General features: G+C 39.8%; 1 long non-coding RNA gene across 1 annotated transcript in view; it reads left to right on the top strand.

The window, feature by feature from the left end:
- LOC114032513 overlaps positions 1-22,047 on the top strand; it is a 28,824-nt gene that overhangs the window by 1,192 nt on the left and 5,585 nt on the right. The window contains exon 2 of the long non-coding RNA XR_003567846.1: positions 17,098-17,186. This is a non-coding gene — a long non-coding RNA (uncharacterized LOC114032513). The remainder of the gene's footprint in view (positions 1-17,097; positions 17,187-22,047) is intronic.

The raw sequence follows: 22,047 nt of genomic DNA, 5'->3' as shown, positions 1-22,047 counted from the left end.
TAAAGATAGTTCTGATACAGGTGAGGCATAAAGGAAGAGTAAATGACTGAGGCCACTTTAGGGATTAATGAGTCGAGATGTGAACAAACTAAAGGGTAGTTCTGTGTTTTGTTGTTAGAAAGCCGGGAAAGTCAAAGAGCCCCCTCGAAAACTGAGTGGGGCCTGGGGCCCTTGGGCCGCTTTACTAATTAGGCAGGGAAGGCTTTGTGCAGGAGTTGGGTTTAAGGAGCTGCTTTATTTAAGGGAATTGTTTGTGGGGAGGGGATGTCCACTCTAGGAAGGTGGGAGGGGGAGGGGGAAGCGTGGGAATGGGGAGGGGGGTTATGATGAAAAGAAGGAGATTATCTAAGACTTCTCCTGAAAGGGAGAGGTTGGCCTAGGGATCAAAAGACGAAGGGGAATAAGTTGCCTGAGGAAGTACTCTGCAATATCTCTCAAACCTGCCACCCCCTTTCTTCTTCTACTGGGAAAGGGGAAGGGAATAATTATATTGTACTTACATTTATATTGTACTTTCTAGTGCCAAGCACTGTGCTAAGTACTTTACATGTATTATCTCACTGAATCCTCAAAATCACCTTATTATCCCTGTTTTACAGTTGAGGAAATTGAGGCAAGCAGTGGTAAAGTGATTTTGCCCATGGTCATAAAAGCCGTTGGTTGTTGTTTACTTGTTTCAGTTGTGTCTGACTCTTTGTGACCCCATTTGGGGTTTTCTTGATGAAGATAACTGGAGTGGTTTGCCATTTCCCTCTCTAGCTCATTTGAGGCAAACGGGGTTAAGTGACTTGCCCAGGGTCACACAGCTAAGAAGTGTCTGAGGCCAGATTTGAACTCAGAAAGGTGAGTCTTCCGGACTTCAGGCCTGGCACTCTGTCCACCTAGCTTGAAAGTGTTTGAGGCAGGATTTGAAGTCAGATCTTCCTGACTCCAGACAAAAGGAACTTAGCACAGTGTAGGTATTTAGTAGGTGTGCTACCTACACACAGTAAGTGCTTAATACATGCTTGCTCCCTTCCCCCATCTTCTTTCCTTCCCAGCTAGTCTCGGCTCAGGCCCAGATCAATTCTCCCTAACACTGGTGTAATTGCCTACTGCGTTTCCTGCCTCTGTTCTGTGCCATTTCGAAACGTCCATCCACTACAAAGCCACCAGAGGATTCTTCCCAATGCACAGCTCTGATCACATTAAACCTCCCATGGCATCCCAGTTTCAGAACTAAATCCTGATCTTTAAGTCCCTTTGCTACCTGACATCAACTGTGCATATTTTTCAAGGGCCATCCTCTGCTTGTGGTTGGGAGGACAACGAGGTAACGTATACAGCACTGGACCTGGAATCAGGAAGATCTGAGTTCAAATCCAGCCTCAGGCACTTGCTGGTTGTGTGACCGTGGGCAAGTCGCTTAACCTGTTTGCCTCAGTTTCTTCACCTGTAAAATGGGGATAAATAATAGCACCAACCTCTGAGGGTGGTTGGAAGGGTCAAATGAGATAATAATCATAAAAGCATTTAGCACAGTTCCCGGCAGAGTGTAAGTGCCATGTAAATGTTGTTGTTATGATTACTAGTTGTTATTTTAGCTATGTACAGAGAAGCTTATCACCAGTAAGCAGGCAAGTTGGTGACAATGCAAAATGCCCTTCTGTCCTGCAGGGCCCCCCTCCTGCTTCGAAGGGCCAATGGCAGAGGGTACACAAGGGGGCAGAAGGGGCTAAGAAACACACAAAGTTTAGACCATCTATAAATATGAATTTAGTTGATGATACTCTAAATGTGAGATCCTCATCCAGTGACCAGATGAGTGGAGAGGGCACTGGAGGGGAAGTGAAACACATCAATCTTGACATTCTCACTCTAAATGAAAGCAAAAGACAGAAGGTAGCTAACAGTCAAATAAATGGGAGGGTGGCTTTCAGGTTCTCCCTGGAATAGCAAATAAAGGAGAGACACCATGATGTAGCGGGTTGGACACTGGCACTGAAGTCAAGAAGACCTGAGTTCAAATTCTATCTCATTCATCTAGCTTTGTTACCCTGAGTGATGATGATGATGATGATGATGATGATGATGATGATGATGATGATAATAATGTATGTAGCACTTTCCAAATACTGCTTCATTTTCTTCTCACAAAAGCCCTGGGAGGTAGGTGCTAGTATTATCCCCATTTTATAGGTGCGAAAACTGAAGCAGGCAGAGGTTAAGTAATTTGCCCAGGGTCATGCAGCTAACAAATATATGAGGCCAAATTGGAATTAAGGTCTTCCTGACTCCAGATCCAGTGCTCTGTCCACTGCACCACTTTCTGAGCCTCAGTTTCTTCATCTGTCAAATGAAATGATTGGATCGGATTGGACTTCCAGCTTCAAATCTATAACTGTCTGAGATGATGTTATTGTGAGTCCAAAGGCAGTAACAAACATGATTCCATGGGATATTTGATGACCTCATATTGTTATACTCTTGGTGATTAGGAGCCAAAGTACCACCATGGAAATAATTGCAGCTTATGCACTAACATCTGTTGCAGGTAGGGCATGTACAGGCCAAGCAGCTCTATGAAGAATTAAATAAGGCCCTCCCAGTTAAATCAGCTTATGCTTGGTGACTCAGTTGCAAGGATAGGAACAGGTGAGGAAGACATACTGATGAATATGGTTCAAGAATAAGAGAGATCAAAAATGTGTAGGCTATTCAAAAACTTTATGTCTATATATCACCTTCTTTAAGAACATAATCAAAAGACATTGAACACGGGGAATGGCAAAGGACATCACAAAAAATGAACTTGATTATCTTTTAACAGACAGGATATAGCTCTTTACTTATTGAGTCATTCTTGAATCAGTTCTATAGTCAGACTACAAATGGGTTAGAGCAAAGACCAAAACCGATACAAAACTAGAAGAAAATATTTTTTAAATGGAATGGTTCATAATCAAAACAACTCCAATCTGAGCTGTCTTAAGTTTTTTGATGCTTAAAAATAGGAAAAGGACATTGAGATCACTGATTATACCAAACTTCCTACTGACCTCCCTGGCTTCCTATTTTTTGTTAACATATGTCCACATTAGTCATGTTGTGAAAGACGAATTGGAGCAAAAGGGGAAAACCACAAGAAAAAAAGAGAGAAAATAGTATGCTTCAATCCCCATTCAGACTGCATAGTTTTTTCCTCCGGATGTGGATAGTATTTTCCATCATGAGTCTTTTGGAATTGTCTTAGATCATTGCACTTCTGATTGGTCATTGCACAATATTGCTGTTACTGTATATAATGTTCTCCGGGTTCTGCTCACTTCACTCAGCATCAGTTCATGGAAGTCTTTTCAAGTTTTTCAGAAATCCACCTGTTCATTATTTCTTATGGAACAATAGCATTCCATTACATTCATATACCACAACTTATTCAGCCAATCGATGGGCATTCCTTCAATTTCCAATTCTTTGCCACCACAAAAGAGATGCTATAAATATTTTTGTACATGTGGGTCCTTTTCCCTTTCTTATGATCTCTTCGGGATACAGACCTAATAGTGCTATTGCTGAGTCAAAGCGTATGCACAGTTTTATAGCCCTTTGGGCATAATTCCAAATTGCTCTCCAGAATGGTTGGATAAGTTCACAACTCCACCAACAATGCATTAGTGTTCCAATTTTCCCACGTCTTCTCCAACATTTATCATTTTCCTGTTTTGTCATGTTAGCCAATCTGATAGGTATGATGTGGTACCTCAGAGCTGTTTTAATTTGCATTTCTCTAATCAATAGTGATCGAGAGCATTTTTTCGTATGACTATAGGTGGCTTTAATTTCTTCATCTGAGAACTGCCTGTTCAAATCCTTTGACCATTTATCAATTGGGGAATGACTTGTATTCTTATAAATTTGACTCAGTTCTCTATATATTTTAGAAATGAGGCCTTTGTCACAGACACTGGCCATAAAAATTGTTTCCCAGCTTTCTGCTTCTCTTCTAATCTTGGTTACATTGGCTTTGTTTGTGCAAAACCTATTTAATTTAATGTAATCAAAATTATCCATTTTGCGTTTCATAAAGTTCTCTATCTCGTGTTTGGCTTGGTTTCCTTTAAGTCCCAACTAAAACCTCACATGCTATAGGAAGCCTTCCCCAGCCCCTCTTAATTCTAGTGCCTTTCCTCTGTTAATTGTCTCCTATTTATCCTGTATATGCCTTGCTTTGTATATGTCTATGTCTGTTTGTATATTATTTTCCCTATTAGATTGTAAGCTCCTTGAGGGCAGGGACTGTCTTTTACCTCTTTTTGTATCCCCAGCACTTAGCACTGTGCCTGACACTTAATAAATGTTTATTGATTTATTGATCGATCATCAAAGAAGACTTTGAATCAAAATTTAGTTGCTGGACCATAGAGGTCATTTGTTCAATCCCTTTATCCTACCAGTAAGGAAACTGATACTGAGATAGGGTAAGGGACTTGCTCCAGATCATACAGCTCACACCTATCAGAGTTGGGATTCAAACCCAAGTCTTCTGACTTCAAATCCATTATTCTTTCCACCCCGCCTTTGACCAAGAGTTCTTAATCTTTTGTGTGTGTGTAGGTGTCATAGACTCCTTTGGCGGTCAGCCTATGGATGTACCCTTCTCAGAATATTTTTAAAGGCATAAAGTAGCATGTACAGGATTACAAAGAAGACCAATTATATTGAAATGCAGGTATCAAAATATTTGATTTAAAAAAGCACACATTGAAAAGATCCCAACTTAAGAACTGCTGCTGTAAGATTCTCAGCCTATTGTTCTATCCGTTAAATTATAGTCAGTTGCTACTAAGTGAGTTTTACACTTCATATTTTTCTTCTTTAAAAATTGGCAGTGCATGTGTGGTATTTGATGAACCACAGTAATCGACTTGACCAGAATACTCCATTTCCCATTTGTTCTGGATTAATGGGAAGGCCTTGCCTTTGCCAACACAAAGCACTTTCACTTGAGTCTAGCCTTTCCTTCATTCACTAAAAGCTTACCTCAGAGCTTCTGTCCCCTTCGTCTTTGTACTCAGCACAGCCCTTATCAGTATTTATTTGTGGCAGAAGAGATGGAATAAGATAAGAAAATCTTGCATTTCCCCAAGTTCCACTCACGTCCCCTTATTCTCCATTCATTACCTGGAATTTGGCCATTTTTTCTGGAAATGTTAGAGGATTTTTTTATTGTTTTTTTTTTTTTTTAACAAAATAGGCCTTTCATTTACACACATACCTTTTTAAACCTTCACATTTGCAGAGTATTTTTTGTGCTCTGAGCTAAACCAAGGTAGAGAAGTCAGACATTACCTCATCTGGGTGTCAGTCACATGGGGTTCACTGTATTTACTTTCCTTTAAACACTCCCCAATCTGCTGTCACAGACCCTTTCCTGATCAATTATGCTAGGCCATTTGAACATACATCAGATCCTTTTCAAAGGCAAACTTATCACCGGATCTCACTTTGCCTCCATAATTCCTTGACCCTGGTATAAGGAATACATCATGCATGAAATCTGAAATAATAGGATTTCTTTTTAAGTAATTAAATGTTTTCACTTTTTAAACGTAAGGATTACAAATTGGAGACAGAGCCACCCAGAGCTTACCTGTGTGGGAACTCAATGCATCATTCATATAGAATAATATTTTAACAAGGTTACTCTATAGCTTCCCTTAGCTAGTGAGCTGTCATTAGGCCTAACAACTTCAGTTTGGTCTGGTTTTTGGAAAGTGAGTGTTATTTGTACAAATGTTAACTTGATTTCATTGCTGGTTTCTTGACTGAAGGTGTCTGGAATAGGACTGCATTGGGGAATTTTGCATCAATGGGGCTCCAGAAATAGTTATGGGTCACATAAAAATGTAAGTCATGGTGGGGTGGCTGGTGAGAGGGGGCCAGCCTTCCAGCTGGGGTCCAGGCAACCCCAAATGACCCAGTGGGCTTGTGGGCTTGATCTGAAGGCCCCTGCAATCAGGGGCTTTGCATACTCTCTCTTTAAATTCAATCACTGTTTTTTGTTTTGCTTTGCCTTTGGGAGCCAGAATTCCCTAGAAATGTGTTCACATTCAATCCATCCCCTTGCTTTGTCACTGTCTAGATGTTACTTGTCAGTACATGCTAACTTTCCTTTGTCTCTTTATATGCTACCATTTGTCTTTTTTTTTTTCCTTTCCCTCAGATTCTTAAGGTAGACTTTGAAAAAACTGACTGGTAAATTTATTTTAAAGGGCATTGAAAGCCTAAGGTGTTATCACTGTTCATATAAATCACAAAAATGACTATGAAAGGCCAGTTAAACTGCAGTTAAGTCCCTTGCAGCTGCAGATAGATAGCTGGAGTGATTTATCTACACCCACAGGTCTCCCTTTCCAACCCACTCTCCCCTTCCCCCAAAGCCCGTTGCCTTGGCCCGTTCCACCATGAAAATCAGATCTCTGTGTTTCCCAGATTTTGTTATGGCAGGAAGGCAACTGCTTTAGCTAGGGAGACTAGCTTTTCACTATACTTTATAATCATTGTCATAGGCAAATATTGTGGCAGGTGAAAGATGAAATGACTCAGGAGACAAAGGTTTGAACTTCCAAGTGTATCGATTTATTAAGCAATGTGTGCCAATTGCCCAGTAAATCGGGGTCCAACCCTAAACTGAGTCTGGCATCCTACACATCCCCAGGTATTTAGAGATATTGGTACATATATGTGTGCGTGTGTATATGCATGTACGTGTTTATATCTACATACATATATACCATATATCACACACGTGTAAATATATACATGTGTGCATATGTATGTGCGTGTGTAGCTGTGTGTGAACACATACATGTATACATATGCACATATATGCACATACATATATAACTCTACCAATATGTGTATATATGTGATATGCATACTATATATATATACACATATACAACACACATATATACCTGTATATATGCATGGACATATGTATGAGTGTATATATGTGTGTGTGTGTGTGTGCATGCACATCTGTGTACGTGTGTGTGCATACACATGTACGCATAATCAATATATTATATAATGTATATATATTACCTTATAATCTCATTTGACAATTTTCTCCTACCCTCCCAAATCTTACATGTGTGTTAAGGCACTTAGAAAAAGTGAAAAAATGAAATGTTATGCGATAGTCATCCTGGGAGGATGGCGCTCCCTAATTTTCAAGCAGAGAAAACGAGGCACATGCAGGTTAGGCATCGACCCTGACATCTCATTGTCACTTGTAATGTGAGGGCAGGGAAAGTGGGGAAGCCTTAAGTGATCCCAATTCCAGGGGTGGAAGCTTGCCAATAGCCTTTCCTGCCTCCCTTTAGGCCAATAAGCAATATTAACTCAGAAATTAATGTTGCTATTACAATCTAATAATAAAGGTCACTTTCAGTAATGGGGAAAAGGACACATTTGCATATACTGCTTGCAGTTTCATTGTCCAGAGAACCCTGTCACAGCTCCAGAGGCATCCTCACCCAGGCCAATCATATGAGCCTTAGGACTGCTAACACTTTCAGTGGTCCTGCATCTATAGTCCATGTCATGGTTTAAGAAAATATGATTGTCGGTTCAGGCAGGTTTGCCTTACTAGAAATGCCAATGTATATGGGGTTTCTCCTCTTTTATTCTTTCGTTAAAGCCATTCTTTATATAGACAATGAACTCTTTCTTGTGACCTTATTCATATTTTTCATGCATCCTAATGTTAAAAGGGGGAGGGGAATAGGATGTCTTGGGTTGGCATAAATTTGCCTAAAGAAGGATAAATTTGCATTTTGAGCGTTCCATTTGTGGGTTTCTGTTGACAGCTTACCTATGATAGCCAAGAGCCACTTGCTTTTGAGGCAGGTTTAAAGGTACAGCAGTGAAGAATGTGCCTCGAACTCTTTCTCATGTAGGATTTTGGGGTAAAGTAACTATTAGACTTCAGGCCTTTAGCTAAAAGCTTGATTTACATACATCTCCGGCTGACTTCATTTTGCTGCTTTTGTACCATGTTAGCCCTGTGCTCCATATTTTTAACGACAATAGTTTCCTGTGTTATAATAACAATAATAGCTAACATTTATGTAGCTCTTTAATATTTGCAAAGGAAGGCCTACATCAGGTGATGTGGACCCTGGTGGGTGACCTTTGGAGAGGAAACAGTCAAGAGTCCCATGGGAGGGGGCGGGCATAAATGGCTTGCAATCTACATAATATCTGCACAATCTCATAATTAATTCATTGTATCATTATTAATCATAGTATCTAATATTTATATAATACCTTAAGGTTTGCAAAGCCATTTACAAAATATTATCTCATTTGCCCCCTCACAACAACCCTGGGATGGGGGTATTATCAATTTCAAATAAGGAAATGGAGGCAGGCAGAGATGAACTACTTGCCCAGTGTCAGATAGTAAGTATCTGAAGCCTAATTTGAACTCAGGTCTTGCTGACTCCAGGTCCAGTGGGCCTTCCATTAGAAGTAGAGTACTTGAGAGTCTGCGTCCATCTTCCACATCAAAGAGAAAATTTGGAAAAAAACTGGTCTGCTGACTGGTAGACATTTCCTCCAAAAAAAAAAACAAACCCTTTTGTTATGGTTTTGTTAGCTATGCCTTATACCATTTGAGAGAGATTGAGAGAGGAGGGAGAGAAAAAGCCACCCTAATGTGGATGGCAAAGAATTTTAAATGTTTTTCCTTATATAATAACTGTTACACTTGAAAACGAAATTTAAAGCTGTGTAATTATAATGATCAGGCTTGGCCCTGGAGAGCAGAGAAAATGTACCCTCCTCCCCTCCTTTCAGAGGTGGGGGATTATGGGTGCAAAACTGCATGTAATTATTCAGTCTTTGTGGATACATTGGTTAGTTTCCCTGTACTGCTTTCTCTTCTCTTGTTCTTTGTTACAAGGGAAGAATCTCTGGGCTGGGAAGAGAGGAGGGTCAGATTTGGAAGGGCGGGTGATATAAAAACAAAAGATATCAATACAAATTTCTCTGGATCTACACTTATTTTTCAATCCACTTTGCACATCAGTTTTTAAAAACATCCAGCAGCTTGCAAGAAACATCATCAGCTCCATCCATGCTGTCGTTTGCCCCAGTGACTAGTACAGTCATGAGCATATATAGCCTGGAGAAGTAGTCTTAATCTGTACCTTCCTGCAGCCTAATTTATTTTCAGCCTGACAATTTCACTGAGTCATTTTTCATTTCCCACTCCAGCTAGTGACAAAAGAGAGACAAATAGGTCATGGTAATTTAGTTAAGGCCTGAGGAGGGACTTTCAGACAGACAGTATTGGCAAACCCTAGCTGAGGTTAAGAAGAAAAGTTACTTGAGGAGCAGTCTTCCCTCACTAGCCTCAAGAAGGGGGCAATACAATTGGATGTAATTCTTCTTGGTAGAGAAGTCCCTTCCAGCCAATGAGTCTTGAGATCTTTAAAATTGGATTGTCACCTGTTTTCTTATTTGCTGCAAAAGTGTGTGAATAATTTTTTTAAATGATGATAACCATCAGAATTCCTCCCGCCTGGCTTAGAATTAGCTGCCTATATATTCCGTTTCCAGCAATCTAGGAAAAGAATGTAGTACACCCGGAATCTTTCAATGGCAACATGTCATGCATAGTATCAGCTCAACAATGCATCCTTGTGTACTGTTTGGAGAGACATTTCTTCCTGGGTTTGGTGACAAAGTTCAAACTGAAAACTCATGTCTTATGCCTAGAGTGTGGGCTGCTGGCTATCAATGTGCCTTCACCCTAGAAGAACCAGCCCAACAATGCAACTTTGCAAAGGTCTACGAGTATTCAAATATCACCTTACACTTGAACTGCAGGCAGCAGTTTGGGGATGGCTCCCGTAATGACACTTTTACAGTATAGCCAATCAGACAACCAACAAATATTTATTAATTACCAACTATGTGCCAGGCACTGGGTTAGGTGCTGGAGTCTGTGGGCTACAGTGGAAAGAGCATTGGGTCTGGAGTCTGAGGACTAGGCCGAGGAAGAAAAGCTGCCAAGGAGCAGTCTTCCCTGGAGCTCCACAAGAAGGGAACAATGCCACTCTTTGTAAGTCTTCTTGAAGAATTCAAGTCCAGTCTGATGAGTCTTTCTTTCTCTGATATTTACTACTTGTGTGACTTTGGCAAGTTGTCTAACTTCCAAGGGACTCAGTTTCCACATCTATAAAATAAGGCAGTTGATCTAAATGGCCTATGAGGTGTCTTCCAGCATTGGATCATAGATCCTATCATAAGTGTGTTGTTGTTCAGTTGTTTCAGTCATGTCTGACTCTTCATGACCCCATTTGGGGTTTTCTTGGCAAAAATACTGGAGTGGTTTGCCATTTCCTTCTCCAGCTCATTTTTACAGATGAAGACACTTAAGAAAACTGGGTTAAATGATTTGCCTGGGATCACACAACTAGTAAGTGTCTGAGGCCAGATTTGAACTCATGAAGATGAGTCTTCCAGGCAAGGCACTATATCCACTCTGCCACCTAGCTGCCCCATATTATAAGATACTGTTCCACAAATGTGTTATGCTATGCAAAGACAGACACAAATATATGCATATGTCCAAATGTGTGTATATACACATATATTTATCTGTATCTACATAGATATTAATATATATTTATCTTAATATTTATCTTTAATTAATATCTATGTTTATATAGATATTAATATCTGTATTTATCTTAATCACTATATAGCTGCATCTTATTCAATCATTCTATGCTTCATGCTTGAGAATATATTTATATCTATCTATATCTACCCTATAGATGATATCTATAGAATAGATACTAATACTAACATAATACAGTAGACTTAGGTAGTAGGTTCAGTCTTATTCAGTCATTCCGTGTTGCATGCTTGAAGCTATATCTATCTATAGATGTTGTCTGTATGGTAGATATATATATCTAGATATTTCCTTAAGCATGCAGCATAGAATGACTGAATAAGATAGGACATGGTACCTAAGTCAATCAGACAGGAAATGATATACTCTGAAGTATATTATACCTACAATTATGACATAGTTTTATGATGTAGATTATTTCTTGTTAGTCAAACTTGTTGCTAACCAAAGTCCAGGCAGTGGGAAGAGCCCTATTAGGAGTTTCAGAAAACAGGAATTCTGAATCTGGCTATTCCACTGTGTGATCCTGGGCAAATCATATCTTCTCTATGAGCCTTATTCAACAACATTTATCAAGTCCCTACTATGTATCAAGCATTGAAGTTAGAAAGAGCCAAGCTGGTCATTATGACTTGTCCAGATGTAGCACTCTGATGAGGAATTCTTCCAGACCAGCATCATCTTTCTTTTCTTCCAGTCTTCCTTGCCATTATGAAGATATATGCACAGATGATGGCATATGTGTTTATATATATATATAATGTGTGTGTGTGTATGTATGTGTATATATACATATATACACATACACACATACATACACACATATACATATACATACATACATATATATCATATATAGTATCAAATCTCCTTGGGGAAGTAGGTTAGGGTTGGCAGACCATCTTGGAAGGTTTTAGCGCCTAACTATCCATACTACAGACATTTTTCTAAGGAAGAAAGACCCCTGCAAGACAGCATATACCCTTCAGTTGGGATCCTATTTTTCTGCCGATGTCACAGGATTGATCCCTGATTTGGTTAGTTTGAATGTGATTACCATTATTCTTCTTCCTGGACAATGACTACCATAGTGGATAACTTTATGTTTACTATATTAATGTTGGTAAATTTCTCACTTGAGGTTTGAGTTTCACATTGAGAGACAGTGTGGAATACCAAATATGTTGATGGACTTGGAGTCAGAAGATCCAGATTCAAATTCTGCTTCTGGCATTTCCTAGCTGTGTGAGCAAGGTCAAGTCACCTAATCCCTCTGATCTTCAATTTCCTGAGATGTAAAATATGGATATAACAGCAAGTTCCCGACAGAGTTGTTTAAGGACCAAGTGAGATAATGGCAAACCAGAAAGCCTTCTACAGATATTAGCAATTCTCAAAAGACCCCCTGGATGCAATAATCTATTTTGGATGCCTCAGCTTGGAAAAGGTCACACTGCTAACTCGTTAGTTACTGGTGAAGCCACTACCCTGAGCTATGTATTTGCCTAAGATTTTTTGAAACAGAGAAATCCAGATCAGTAGGGGAAACAAAGGAATCGTCATTTTTCCATGAGTGGAGTCAATTAGTTTGAATTCTATCCTTCTAGCTGCTAATACTATCTCCCTCTCAAAATTATGTAATAGCTATTTATTGGTTTAAATGTTGTATTTCCCCAGTAGGATAAAAGCTCCTTGAGGGCAGGGACTATTTCATTTTGGGTCTGTATCTTCTGTGCCTAATACAGTGCGTTGGCCACAGTAGGTTGACTCTGAGACATCAGGGCAGCAGAGATCCATCAGAATGGTTTGCGTCCTCCTCTCTGGTGAACACTTCACTCCCAAAGCATGCTATTTTTCCCAGCTCATCAGCAGTTCAGCCGTCGAGAATACTTTGGCAGGCATATTTTTTAGTATGGCAATCCTGACTTCCTCCTCAGCATGATCAAATAGCAAAGGATAGACAGATGTAGCCAGGGAAAATCTGCATGCCATGAAAGAGAATTTACTCTGCCCACTGACAGGAAATGTGTCGGCTGTGAGCATTCCCCCAAATTATATGAAACAATATTCAAACGAGGTTTTCAAATTTGTTTTACTTCCCACCAAAAAAAAAAAAGGCCCAGTGACACTGACTGTCTTTCATAGGTGAGAACCTGTACAGTCTCTGCTGTTTAATAAAGGAATTTTTGTACATTGCCAACGACAAAGTGCTTTGGCTAGATTCCCCGGAATTACCCGTCACTCGGTTCTCTTTTCAGCCTTGAGGATGAGCCTTGAAACAAATACTGGATGTCAGACACAGAGCTATTTCAGAAGTGACATGGAACTTCTCTGCCTCTGACAGGCTCTGCTGTCTAGGATGGAGGTGACAGGTTTGTCAGGAAGTTAAACTGCTTCCTTCGAGGCTTTCTTGCCATTTAGAATTTGACAGTGAATACACTCATTTGCTTTCCTTATCATGTATTTATCCATTTACTTTACATACCAAGCTTCTACTACTTTCAGGCTGACCTTTTTCTTGCATTGCCCAGGATTATAGAACAAGGGAAAATAAAGTGACTGTGATTTGGGGAATGACTTCCTACTTGTCAAGTTCTGATTGCTCTCAAAGAGCCATTATGTATTATAACAGGATTATTTGGGTCTCCTCCTCTTTCTCCTCCTTCTTCCTTTTCTTCCTCCTCCTTTCTTTTCCTCCTCCTTTTTTATCATCATCATCATCATCATCATCATCAGTCAATCAATAAACATTTATTAAGCACCTACTATGTGTCAGGCACTACACTAAGCACTAGGGATACAGAAGGAGGCAAAAGACAGTCCCTGCCCTCCAGGAACTTACAGTCCAATTGGGGAATCAACAAGCAAACAAATACATATGAAGCAAGCTATATATAGGATAAGTAGGAAATAAGTAAAAGAAGGAATCACTGGGATGATTTTTAAGAGGGGTTGGGGAAGGCTTTATGTAGAAGATGGGATATAAATTGGGACTTAAAGGAAGCTAAGGAGGTCAGTAGTTGGAGCGGAGAAGGGAGACCATTACAAGCATGGAGGACAGCCAGAGAAAAAACCTAGAACTGAGAGATAGTGTCTTATTTGTGGAAAAGCCAGGAAGCCAGGGTCACTAGATCAATGGGTATATGCGGGGGGAGTAAGGTGTCAAGAGACTGTAAAAGTGGGAGGGGGCTCAGTTATGAAGGGCTTTGAATGCCAAAGCAAGCATTTTGAATTTGCTCCTGGAGGCAATAGGAAGCCACTGGAGTTTATTGAGTAGGGGGAGGGGCGAGATGACGTGCCAGACCTGTTTCAATCACTAATGGCTGAAGAGACGATGGATAGGAGCAGGGTGAGCAGCCACTGCCAGCAGGCTATTTCAATAATTCAGGCCTGAGGTGATGAAGGCCTGCGCTGGGGTGGTGGCAGTGTCAGAGAAGAGAAGGGAGCATATGGGAGAGATGTGGCAAAAGTGGAATCACAGACTGGATATGTGGGGGGGAGAGACAGTGAGGAATCCAAGATGATTCCTAGGTTGGGAGCCTCAGGGACTGGGGGGACGACACTGCCCTCTACAGTAATAGTAAAAGTAGGGGTGGGGGAGAGGTTAGGGGAAAAGATAATGAGGCCTCTTTTAGAAATATGGTGTTCAAGATGTCTACCGGACATTAAGTTCAAGATGTCTGAAAGGAAGTTGAAGATGTGAGATTGGTAGAGAGATAGGGGCAGGAAAATCACCAGCAGAGAGACAGTCATTAAACCCATGGGAGCTGATGAAATCACCAAGTGATGTAACATAGAGGGAGAAGAGAAGAGGACGGAACCCCAAGGGACAGGTATGGTAAGAGGGTGTGATCTCATGGGGATCCAGCAAAGAAAACAGAGAAGGAGAGATCAGATAGGTAGAAGGAAAACCAGGGGAGAGTCGTGTCCCCAGAACTAAGATAGAAGAGAGTATCAAGTTGGAGAGAGTGAGCAACAGTGTCAAAGGCTGCAGAGAGGTTAAGGAGCATTAATATTGAGAAAAGACTATTGGATTTGGCAACTAAGAAAGAGATCATTGGTAACCTTGGAGAGAGCAGATTGGGTGGAATGATAAGGCAGGAGGCCAGATCGTTAGCTAACATTTATATGGCACTTTATTATTATATAAAAATACAGTTCTTTATTATTAGATAATTTATTATGGAATGTAAAAAGAATATAGAGCTTTATTATTATAATTAATAGCTAGCACTTATATAACAGTTTTATTATTATATAAAGAATATAATTTTATTATTGTAGAATAAATTAAAATATATTTTATTTATATTAAATTTAGTTAATTTCCTTCCCATTTCCCTTAATAAATAAGTTATTTAAAATAAATAATTAATAATAAATTAAATTTATTATAAATAGCTAGTGTTTATATAGCATGTTAAAATTTGCAAAATGCTTCACACGTATTAACTTATTTAATCATATTTGGATGTATTTATCTCCCTGATTACTTGAAGAGAAAAAAAAAGATGATTGTTCAATCATTCAGTTTATCAGTCATCATACATCTATTAAGTACCTACTATGTGCCAAACCCTGTGTAAGTACTGGGGATACAAAGAAGGGATAAAACATTGTCCCTTCCCTCAAGGAGCTCACATTCCTACGGAAGAGACAACAGGCACTCCACTATGTCCATATAAGCTATATACAATGTATAGTCTCAGAAGGAAGGTATTAGCATAGAGGATAGGAGGGGGCAGAAAGTGGATAGATCAAACATTTACTGGGTATCATGTGCTAGACTCTAGAATACAGAAAAAAAAATGAGACCTAGAACCCACCTTTAAAGTTGGTGTCATGTTGTCGGGCTCACAAGATGCATGCAAATGAAATAGTCAAATTGTAATGTAAGACAGCATCCAATTAAATGTGATAAACACTTATTAAATGACTACTGTGTGCAAGACTCTGTACTAGATGCTAACTACAAAGACAAATATAAAACAGCCCCCAAACCATTCAAGACCTTAAATTTTTTTTTCTGGAGATGTAACATGCCCACAGATGACTAAATATAAGATACTAGGAGAAGGGAAAGAAAACTAACAACTTGGCATAGGGTGAGGTGGGGAGGGAAGAGAAAATCTAGAAAAGCTTTCTGTAGATTCAGAAGGTGACATCTGATCTGATGACATTGGAGGAAACAAAAAATTCTAAAAGTTAGAGACAAGGAAGAAGTGCATTCTAAGCATTCTGAGCAATGGGGCACAGCCTGAACAAAGACCTGGCTGGTTTATGAATGATATATGATGAAATAACAAAAATGAGTAAGACAATGAGTTCTAAAGGAGTTCAGAAAAGGAAAACAGCAGCATGGACTAGAGTAGTTATCCCTGGTTTTGTGAGGAAGTTAGGATTTGGCCATTGAAGATGAGGGGAATTTAGACATACAGAGAGGTAAAAAGAGAAGGCATTCCCAATAGAATGAGGATCAGGGTAGAGGAAAAAACATCTCACCAAATCTCAGAACATTAGAATGTTGAAGTTGGGATGAATCTTGGAGATTATTACAAAACCATCTCTTGCTCATCCCGAAGAGCGATGCTTTGATAAATGAACAGAGAGAAAGCTGTCCCGACAACGAGATATTTATTATAATAAATAATAAAGCCATAAAGACAAAGATGGAATGAACAGCTAAATATTTATAATATGAGGTGACTTTACTTAATGATTTGTGATATTAAGCCAAAAGTGTCCAACCTCTTCTTTTACAGCGAGTCAGTTCTGGGTAGTATTTAGACCAGAACCATCAACTCTTGTTTATCACATTTATTCTATCAATTTAGAGCAGTAACATGGTGTAGTGGATAAAGAGCTAGCTTTGAAGCCAAGAAAATCTGAGTTTAAGCCCTGCCTCTGACATACCCTATCTGTGTGACCCTGGGCAAGTCATAGCCTCTCAGCGGTCCAGGCAACTGTCTGAGACGTTGTTGTTGTTCAGTAATGTCTGACTCTTCATGATCCCAGTTGGGGTTTCTTTTTGGCAAAGATACTAGAGTGGTTTGCCATTTCTTTCTCCAGAGGAAACTGAGGCAAATGGGGTTAAGCGACTTGCCCAGGGTCACACAGCTAGTCTGAGGCCATATTTGAACTCAGGTCTTCTTGATTCCAGAGCTGATGCTCTATCAACTAAGCCACCTAGCTGCCCTATAAGTTGCAGAAAAGATGCTGACAAGTTTTGGGAGAGGATGCTACCTCAGCCAAGGATTTTTCTTTGCCAAAAAATCCTAGGTCCAGCGCCAGTCCCTATCTCTACCCATAGATTTAGGCAGACTGAGAGCCAAAATGTACTCTCATGTCAATTTTACATATGATTAAAATAGTAACATCAAGACATGTTTTACTTTCTTTCCTAGCTACACTGATGCATATGCTTTGAGAGCTTTGTAGTCTTGAAGAAAAGGGTAAAGAGACTGTTATCTGCCTACATCAAATGGAATGAACAGTGAGTGTTTCAAATCTTCAATATGCAATTGTTCATTGGTATATATTGTATATATGTGTGTGTGTGTGTGTATACACATATAAATGTACATATTTGTAAAGTCTGCTAAATAATAATAGCTAACCTTTACATAGTGCTTCCTATGTGCCAGGCACTGTGCTAAGTGCTTTAAAAATATTATTTTATTTGATAGTCACAACAATGCTGAGAGGTAGGAACTATTCTTATCCCCACTTTATAACTGAGGAAACTGAGGCAAACAGAAGTTTAAATGATTTGTCCAGATTGACACAGTAAGTGTCTGAGGCTGGATTTGAACTTGAGTCTTCCTGACTCCAGACCCAGAACTCTATCTGTGTCACCTAGCTAAAATGCAACAAATTATTAGGTATATAGTCATATGACTAGGACAATTATAACTGCATTCAATGCTTCCATGGACCAGTGATTTGATCCATGTGGATATTTCCTCCAATAGTACACATAATTACCCATCCATATCCTCTTCTTACTCTATGTGATATTTGCCCATGTTTTCTCACAAATCTACCAAAGAGAAGTTGCCTAATGTGTGGAAGGTTTTCCTTCAGGTCTCAGTGCTAGGATCAGAGAATTCAGAACCGAAATGAACCTTAATGATCATCTAGTCATCCACCTCATTTTACAGATTAGGAAACTGAGTACTAGGGAGTTAAGGTGATTTGCCCCAGACTACAGAGATAACAAATAGTCGAGCCGGGATCAGAGCCCAAATTAAGATTTCTTTTTCTCTACATTGCATGGATATCAGTATATGTGTGTGTGTGTGTGTGTGTGTGTGTGTGTGTGTGTATAAATACACATCTATACACATATGTATGGATACCACTTGGGCTGTCTCTTATCCTCACTCTAGCTACCTGATCGGCTCACCTCCTTGCCCAATCATACCTTTCCTGAATGACATCTTTTATCCAATACTTTGTATGCAAATCTTTATTGGTAATGTGCTAAATCTTTCCACTCCCCATTGACCATGTCATCAGAGAGGCTGAACCAATAGCAAACAAGGCATCTAATTGGTAATTGTAAGAGGACAACCTGGACCAGTGGAGAGAAGGCAGAATTCTACCTCTGAGCCTATCTCCAACTCTTTCTTCTGCACCATAGTCATGTCCCCTTTGTACCTCCTAAGAGAGATTCTATATCACGTGTGTATAGGGTGTTCAGGAAGGACTAGCGTCTCTGGGGTGAGGGCTTGCCAAGCCCTTTTCAGGGCTGCTCAGCCACCTTTGGTGTCCTTCTGATTCACCCAATTTTTACCTATGGCTCCATGAAGCTGTAGTGTGTGTAGGAGCCACACCCTGTAACCTGTCTTGGCAGATGGGCTAAATCAGGTTAGGGTAACTGATGGTCTTCAAACGCCTTGGTGAGTTAGCCGGGTGTTTACCCCAAGCACGTGAAGACTTCCCCCAGCAGAATGGGGAGATGAAAACAATTTGTTCCAATGGCCGTGAAGGCAGCTGAAGCAGGTGTTGTGTAGCACTCAGCGCTTGGTCAGACATTGAAGATGCCAAGGTCATTCACTGCATCCTGGGCCATTGCCAGTCATCTTGACTTTTGTCTTGATACTGGACTTTGAAGACTGTAAGAGAGAGTGAAGCTAATGATTGTGTGCAATTCTGCCTCACTTAAATCCGATTCACAAACAAGACATCATCCTGATGTTTATCACCCTGTGATGTCACTGGTCCTCTTGAAAACAAAGGACAAAAAAAAAGGACAAACAACATCAGGGATTCCATAAGATTCTGTCCTAGAAGAACCTTCTAGCTCTAAAATGGTGATGAAGAAGCTCACCCAAAATGTAACTGGATTGCCCACTCATATATGAGTCATATTACTACTCAAATAGAGATGGGATTAAAGGCAGACAAAGTGTGGTTGCCTAGGACACAATACTGATCTTCAGCAATATTGTGAAGTGGGCAGAGGTTCTTTTCAACCCTCTACCTCCTCTTTCAAAAGTTTCAAACCATTTTCTTCCCTCTTTGGCATCTCGTTTCCCCAAGGGTGAACAGTATCTTCATAAGCACCCTCCCTCCCCCCACCCCCACACCATTTAGTGCAATAAAAACCATACTCTCAAAGAAGAATATTGGAAACTCCAGAAGAATGTAAGCCTCTAGAAGGTAAGGATTGCTTTATTTTTGTCTGCGTCCTAAGCACCTTGCACAAACTAATCATCTAATAAATGTTTGTTGAATCAAATTGAACATAATAACAGTAATCTACACTCTAGTAATTGCCTCTCAAGGGTGGTTGCATGTTTCACCTTCTCTATACATGAGGAACAAAAGGTTTTATCCCCTTTGAAATGAATTTTGGGGTTGGTATATAGGAGGGGTTCTTAACCTAGGCTCTGTGAACTTTTTTTTTAAATGTTTTGATAACTATATTTCAATATAATTCATTTCTATTGACCTATGTATTTTACTTTACGCATTTTAAAACATTATTCTGAGAAAAGGTCCATAGACTTCAGCAGATGGTCAAAGGGGTCCACGACACAAAAAAAAGGACTAACAACCCTAGTAGAGTTCTTCTTTCCATTCCACAGGTAACCAATGTAGCAAGGCTACAAATGAATTGTGTCTATAGGACAAATTGATTGTGTCTATAGGACCACTGGCTCAAAGTGAGTGTAAAGGGCACAGCTGAGCTGCATCCTACATTTCAGTGTAGAGAATAGAAAGTCAAAGTATGTTTTGAATGATCAGCTTATTCCTTACAAGTTGGCCTTCCCAACAAGAGGGAGAAATGGGGAAACTGCTTTCTGTACCTATAATAATTCTCCAAGGTGCAATGATATTCTTTGGTCCCTCTTGATTTGTGACCCTGTAACAGCTTAGCTAGCTATGAAGTAGGAAATCAGAATTAATTTTTTATTATTTAGAGACCAGGCCTCTCTCAGCTCATACCTTCTATAAGCATTGCCCACTTTTCTTCAGAATTCTAGTGGAACTCATTAAAGCTACATTTGGCACAGCCCAGGTTGAAGACTCTTTTCTTTTCTTTTCTTTTTTTTCCCTAAGAAACTTGTTAAGGGGAATTCTAATTCAAGGCTTTCCCTTTTTCTCCCACAGGATGTTTTCACTTCTCAGTGTTTACATTTTTGGCTTGCATTGAAAGACAACCAATTTAGCTTTAAGAAAAACAAAAACCTGAGTGTTCTAGGTACCCCTCCTCCCTTCGCTCTACCCATTCCCTCCCCCAAGTTACCACTAAGAAAAAATACTCTATGTGTATGGACTAAACCCGCAGTGCAGGTTTCTGTCTTTTTCTGTCCCTTCTGTTCTCACAGATCACAAGAACATTTTGCTCATGTATGTTACATAGGCAGGAGATGAAACCAGGTTAATGGAAGAACTACTTCAACAAATAACTAGAAATAAAAGGAATTTGAGAGGTTTAGAGTGGCGATTTTTTTTTATCTTTTCCATATGTGTCAGCACATGGGTGGAACAGTCATGCTTCAAGCCCAGATTTCCATCCAAAAGCGGAGGGAGTGTTGGGTTCACTGGACTAGGCATACAGATAACCTTTTATATAGCATCTGCACTGGGATAAGAAAACTTTGGGATAGACTCTAGCTTTCTTACCCCTGCTGTCCTTTTTCAATCTTTTACTTTCTTTCTCCCCTCCCCCCCAAAAATCTGAAAAAAATGAAACAGCCCAACTGCAGAACTAATGTAAACTAAATTAAAATGATAAACAAATACAAAAGACACAAGCTGAAAAAGATATAGATAAAAAAGGATGAGAAGTAAAAAACTCATTTAAAAAAACTTAAAAATCACAGAAGACTAGGCAAATAAACTTATGGTCCTTTTTACCTTTGGGATTAGAGATTTTTAGCAGTGTCATTTTCTCATTTTAACTAGTTTTAAATCAATGAATTATTTTGATGATGGTGATGATGATGATGATGATGATGATGATGGTGACTAGACAGCTCAGTGGGTAAGAGTGCTGAACACTGAGTCAGGAAGACCTAACTACCAATCCTGCCTCTTGCCTCATTTAATAGCTCTCAGCCTTGTTTTCTTCATCTGTAAAATGGGGATAATAGAAACATTTACTTCAGAGTAATATCACGAGTACTAAATGGGATAACATGGGCACAGTGCTTCGCAAACCTTAAAGCTCTATATAAATGTCAGTTATTATTAAACACCCATTATGTACCAGGCACTGTGCTAGGCTCCATATTTTGTCCAAAGACAAAAAAGCAAACAGTCTTTGCCCTCAAGGAGTCTTTCTTCTGTCACGTGCATGTGTGCATGCATGTATGTGATGCATGCATGTACACATATGGTACAGTAGAAAGGGCACCAGCTCCAGAGTAAGAGAAGCTGGGATCAAGTCTGCCTGAGATATTTACTACGTGACTTTATGCGAATCACTTCACCTCCCGAGGCTTTACTTTCTGCAAGTGCAAAATGACTAGATGATCTCTGGGCTCTTTTTTTAGCCCGAGGTCTATAATCTTAGTGAGGGAGGGAGGATGCTAGCAGTTGGTGGGGCTAGGGTTGGGGCTGATGCGGTTCATAGAACATAGTGCTTGAGCTGAGTTTTGAAGCAAGTAAGGGATTCTAAGAGGCAAAGGTGAGGAGGGAGAGCATTTCAGGCATAGGAGACAACCAGAGCTAAGACACTGAGATAAGAGTTGAAATAATATCTGTGAGGAATAGCAAGATGGCCACTATGGCTGGACAGTAGAGTACCAGAAAAAGAATAATATATAATAAGGGCTGGAATGATGGGTTGGAATCAAGCTTAGTCTCAGACACTTAGTTGTGTGACTCTGGGCAAGGCACTC

This window comes from Vombatus ursinus, unplaced genomic scaffold (assembly GCF_900497805.2).
Source record: "Vombatus ursinus unplaced genomic scaffold, bare-nosed wombat genome assembly UNPS02005459.1, whole genome shotgun sequence".
Lineage (NCBI taxonomy): Eukaryota > Metazoa > Chordata > Mammalia > Diprotodontia > Vombatidae > Vombatus > Vombatus ursinus.
Note: the sequence above shows the minus strand (reverse complement) of the source record. Positions and strands in the feature narration are given on the sequence as shown.